The following is a 6000-nucleotide window of genomic DNA, read 5'->3' on the forward strand; positions in this document are numbered from 1 at the left end:
AGACAAAGAGCTCTTTGGTTATGCCTACCCAAAAACTTCCCATTCACGGGGTCATGGTACGCAGCAATAGCAGCAACCTGGACTTTGAGGGCGGAGGAAGACAGCCTTCACTCCAGCCCTTGCTGTAGAAAGGACAGCACGAATGCAATCGGGCATCTCGGGGGGTCTTTTCGGCGAGAATAACACCACTCGACTAACAGGTTCCACTTCAAGGCATAAGTGTGTCTCATAGACTGTGCTCTCACCGAAGTGATGGTGTTCGCTACCTCCTGAGGTAGGTCACCTAGAACCTCCGCGTCCCATCCAGGGACCACACATGGAGTTTCCAAAGGTCAGTAGGTCAATCCTCAGAGGAATCGGCCAAGGAGGGGCTGTCACGAGGAGCACTATTTCGGGGAACCAGGTCCGAGTGGGCCAATAAGGTGTCACTAGCAAGACTTGCTCCTCATCCTCCCGGAAATTGCACAGTGTCTGTGCGAGAAGGCTCACTGGGGGAAATGCATATTTGCGTAGGCCCCGCAGCCAGCTGTGTGCCAGTGCGTCCGTGCCGAGTGTTCCCTCGGTCAGGGAGTAGAACAACTGGAACAACTGTCTACCTGAGACAGTCTCCAAATCAGCTAGACCGTCTGGGGATGGAGTTGCCATTCTCCCGGGAGCATTGCTCGAGACAGCTCGCTGGCTATACAGTTGAGCAGGCCCAGAATGTGAACAGCATGAAGTGACCTCAGAACCTTCCAACTCAAAAGGAGGAGATGGTGGCCGAGTTGCGATGGGAGCGCAGACCACCTTTTCGGTTGATGTACGCAACAGTCGCTGTGGTGTCCATTCGGACCAACACGTGCTTGCCTCGTAAGCGCCCTTTCAGACGGTTCAAGGCAAGGTCCACTGCTAATAGCTCTAGGGAGCTGATGTGCCAATGCAGCTGCGGGCCTGTCCAAACCCCTGAGACTGCATGCCCATTGTACGTGGCCCCCCAGCCGGTGGTGGAGGCATCTGTGTAAACCACAGCATGCCTGGAGATCTGTTCTAGGGGCACCCTTGCCCGGAGGAGCGTAAGATCTGACCACGGGGTGAAGGTTTGGCGACAGGCCGGTGTAACCTGAACCCGGTGAGTGCCGCGCTTCCACACCCACCTCAGGACTCTGCCATAAAGTCAGTGCTGGAGCAGTCTCATATGTAACAGGCCGAGCGGTGTAAGTGCCGCTGTCAAGTCAAGTCAAGTCATCTTTATTTATATAGCGCTTTAAACAAAAAAAAAAAAGCGTCAAAGCAACTGAACAACATTAATTAGGAAAACAGTGTGTCTGTGGCCACCATATTCTCCAGGAGCTTCTGAAAAAGTTTCAGTGGGACCGCTGTCCTGCCCTTGAATGTATTCAAGCAGGCAAGCACCGACCGCACACATTCCTCTGTGAGGCGTGCTGTCTGTTTGACCGAATCCAACTCCATACAGAGAAAAGAGATCCTCTGCATCGGGGAGAGTTTGCTCTTTTCCCAGTTGACCCGAAGGCCCAACAGGCTGAGGTGCTGGAGCACCAGGTGCCTGTGCTCACACAACTAATCCCGAGACTGTTCTAGTATAAGCCAATCATCTAGATAGTTGAATATGCCAACACCCTGCTCTCTGAGGGGAATAAGAGCTGCCTCCGCAACTTTCGTGAAGACACGGGGAGACAGGAACAGCCCGAAGGGCAGGACCTTGTACTGATATGCTTGTCCTTTGAACGCAAACCACAGAAATGGTCTGTGGTGTGGAAGGATTGACACATGAAAGTATGCATCCTTCAGGTCGATTGCTGCAAACCTATCCAGAGGACAGACACACCCGAAGATGCATTTCTGCATCAACATTTTTGAATGGTAACCAATGAAGGGCCCGGTTCAAAACTCACGGATCTGGCCCTAACCCACTGCCTTTCTAGGGTACAATGAAGTAAAGGCTGTAAAACCCCGACCTCATATCGGCTGGAGGGACCGGCTGTATCGCATCCTTCGCCAGTAGGACTGTGATCTCTGCCCGCAGAACAGGAGCATCAGCCGCTTTCACTGTAGTGAAGCGGATACCGAAGAACTTGGCGGGACATCGGGCGAACTGAATCACATAGCTGAGGCTGATGGTCCGCAGAAGCCAGCGAGATGGGCTGGTTAGTGCTGACCAGGCACCCAGAAACCGAACAAGCGGGACCAGCCGAACCACAGCCATACCCGCAGTGGGGCCCACCCCCAGCTCCACGACACTGCTTTACTGGAGGCTGCTGCGAATTTGGTGCGGGAGTGGGGGCGGACACGGGGGCTCGCCCTCAGTGACGAGGAGGCTGGGGCACTGCAGCCGGCAGATGGGTGGAGGCAGTAGATGCCCGCCTGGGCAGGATGTGTCAGATCGCCTTAGTCTGCAAAGCTCTCGACTGCGTCACCGAAGAGGCCGGTCTGGGACACAGGGGCATTGAGGAACCGAACCTTGTCGGTGCCCTCATGTCTGCCAGACACAGCCAGAGATGGTGCTCCTGGACCACAAGCATGGACATCGCACGACCCAGAAAACTTGTGGTGACCTGCGTTGCTCAGAGCGCGAGGTCATTGGCGGTTCGGAGTTCTTTTAGAACTTCCGAATTGTTACCACCCTCATGCAGGTCCTTCAGTGCCTTGGCCTGGTGCACCTGCAGTAACGCCATTCCGTAAGGCAGAAGCAGTTTCCCCGCAAGCCGTAAAGGCACTGCCAGTTAGACCAGACAAATGCCTACAGGCCTGGGAAGGGAGAACCAGGTCTCCCCGCCAGGAGGAATCGGACTTAGGACACAATTCGATCGCTACCGACCACTCCACTGGGGGGATTGCCAAATAGTCAAGTCAAGTCAAGTCAAGTCATCTTTATTTATATAGCGCTTTAAACAAAAAAGATTGCGTCAAAGCAACTGAACAACATTAATTAGGAAAACAGTGTGTCAATAATGCAAAATGACAGTTAAAGGCAGTTCATCATTGAATTCAGTGATGTCATCATGCAGCTCAGTTCAGTTTAAATAGTATCTGTGCAATCATTTGCAATCAAGTTGACAATATCGCTGTAAATGAAGTGTCTACTAAGCAAGCCAGAGGCGACAGCGGCAAGGAACCAAAACTCCATCAGTGACAGAATGGAGAAAAAAACCTTGGGAGAAACCAGGCTCAGTTGGGGGGCCAGTTCTCCTCTGACCAGATGAAATCAGCAGTTCAATTCCAGGCTGCAGCAAAGTCAGATTGTGCAGAAGAATCATCTGTTTCCTGTGGTCTTGTCCCGGTGGTCGTCTGAGACAAGGTCTTTACAGGGGATCTGATCTTTGGGGCTCTAGTCCTGGTCTCCGCTGTCTTTCAGGGCTGTAGAGGTCCTTTCTAGGTGCTAATCCACCATCTGGGCTGGATACATACTGGATCCGGGTGACTGAAGTGACCCTCTGACTTGGATACAGACTGGATCTGGTGGCTACGGTGACCTCGGAATAAGAAAGAAACAGACTAATATGAGCATAGATGCCATTCTTCTAACGATGTAGCAAGTACATCGGGTGTTATGGGAAGTGTTCCCGGTTCCGGTTTAACTAATTAATGCAGCCTAAAAATCCTTTAATGGATTTGGATATTAGAAGTGTATTAGTATGTTATGTGTAAGCCAGGTTAAAGAGATGGGTCTTTAATCTAGATTTAAACTGCAAGAGTGTGTCTGCCTCCCGAACAATGTTAGGTAGGTTATTCCAGAGTTTGGGCGGTAAATAGGAGAAGGATCTGCCGCCCGCAGTTGACTTTGATATTCTAGGTATTATCAAATTGCCAGAGTTTTGAGAACGGAGCGGACGTGGAGGACTATAATGTAACAAGAGCTCGTTCAAATACTGAGGTGCTAAACCATTCAGGGCTTTATAAGTAATAAGCAAGATTTTAAAATCTATACGATGTTTGATAGGGAGCCAGTGCAGTGTTGACAGGACCGGGCTAATATGATCATACTTCCTGGTTCTAGTAAGAACTCTAGCTGCTGCATTTTGGACTATATAAATACCCCTTCGTTCCACCGCCATCGAGGGTGGAGAGGGAGGAGCCCACTGGCCAGTTTCTGGCAGTAAAAGGTGCCGTCCACCAACTGGTGAGCTCGTCATGCACTTCCAGGAAGACAGTTTAACCACTCTGAGAAACCAGTCATCCAGCCTCAAGGGCTCGGGATGCAGTGGAGGTCTCCACTCGAGCCCTACTCTCCTGGCGGCCCAGGAAAGGATAGCTGTCATCTCTGGATTCAATTCAAGCTTTGCCACCATCGCGGAGGGCGGCAGTGCAGTCGAATCTTCATCAGAGAGCTCTCCATCTGATGCTGGGATGAACATCTGGTTGGGGGGAGGTCCACTGGATACCACTGGTACGCTCTTTGAAGAGGGCTCAGCGCGTTCCGTGGGTTGCTCAACTGGATCGGAGGTGCAAGAGGAGTGATGGTCCCAAAGGGTTGGTTCCCTAAGGGGTTTGCCACCACTGTAACCCTCAAACCACACGTGCTAATGCTGGAAGTGGTTCTCGTCTGCCGGCCGCCAGAACGAGCCCCAGATCGCGGCAGTGGCAATGGGACTCCGCCCCCCTGAAGGTAGCGGAGCCTGGTTCGCAACTCCGAGATGGTCATCTTCCCGCCCTTTAAAAAGACAATCCGTCATCTTTACAAAGACACACCCGTGGAGCTCTTTCAAAGAAAAATGCTCTTTAGGAAATGCTCTTTTAGTGCTGAGGTGCACAGAGGAGATGGCCTGAAGTGCGCAACCCACTCAACTTTGGAAAGACCACCGCTGAAGCACCGTCTCGGCAACACACAAAGCTTCAGAGAGCATGCTGACCTCGTAGTTCTCGAAAATACAGTAGAGCAGAATGATGTTGTCACTCGGCTCCAAAGCGAAAAGCTTGTATGCATTGCACCTGCTGCCTTATTATACTCATGCTGTGATCAGCGGCAGCTGGATGCAATATGTGCATTGGCTAATTTAGTTTACACTCAAAGTAGATTGGTCTATCGAAGCGATATCCCAATTCGTCAGTCACCAACGTGACGTCGAGAGTGACCGACTGAAAGGGAACCAATGGTCGAGTACCAAATTTAGTTCTCCTTCACGATTGGAATGGTTTAAAATAATTTGAATGTTTAAACTGGCAAAACTTTAAAACACATACATATTTTGTAAGTGTTTTGTGCAGTAGAAGCCTTGTTTATACTTTCGCCTATGCTGCAAACCTGATGACTGTGTATGCTCAATACTTTTATACTTGATGTGCTCACCATTGTACAATTCTGTGAAATGACGGGGGACGACTGAGTAATTGTTCTCCAAACCATCGGAAAGCAGCAGTTAGGAAAAGTAGTTTGCCGAATAGTTTATCAAACAATCGTTTCATGAGAAGTTTGTGAATAGATTTCATTACATATAAACTGATTAGGTTGTGGGTCATTTTGGAGACACATATGAGTAAACCCCCACAAATGAATCCAGTGCACACTCACTGTTTCCCTGGTGCTCGTGTTCTCGATGTTTCTGTGCAGATATCTGTGATCCTGAAAGGCGACGAGAGCACCGGAGCGGTCGTGCTTCAAGCCGGGGTTAATGACACCAAGCTGTGGCAGATGGAGACATTGAAGAGGGACTTCAGGAGCCTGATCAAGATGGTGCGCTGCACATTGCCCACTATGATGATCATCGTGTCAGGACCGCTTCCCACGTATCGATGAGGACACGAAAGGTTCAGTAGACTTTTTGCTTTAAATGAATGGTTATTGTCATGGTGTAAAGAACAGAAACTGCTATTTGTTAATAATTTGAATTTTTTCTGGGAGCATCCTAGGCTTTTTCACACTGATGGCCCGCACCCCAGCAGAGTCGGTGCGGAACTCCTGTCAGACAACATCTCCAGGACACTACACTCCATATGACTAGTAAGCCAACTCTCAAATAACTGGTATGATGGCTTTTGTTCTACCCCCTTAAATAGAAGAACTTG

This window comes from Cyprinus carpio, chromosome B11, assembly GCF_018340385.1.
Source record: "Cyprinus carpio isolate SPL01 chromosome B11, ASM1834038v1, whole genome shotgun sequence".
NCBI classification, from domain to species: Eukaryota; Metazoa; Chordata; class Actinopteri; order Cypriniformes; family Cyprinidae; genus Cyprinus; species Cyprinus carpio.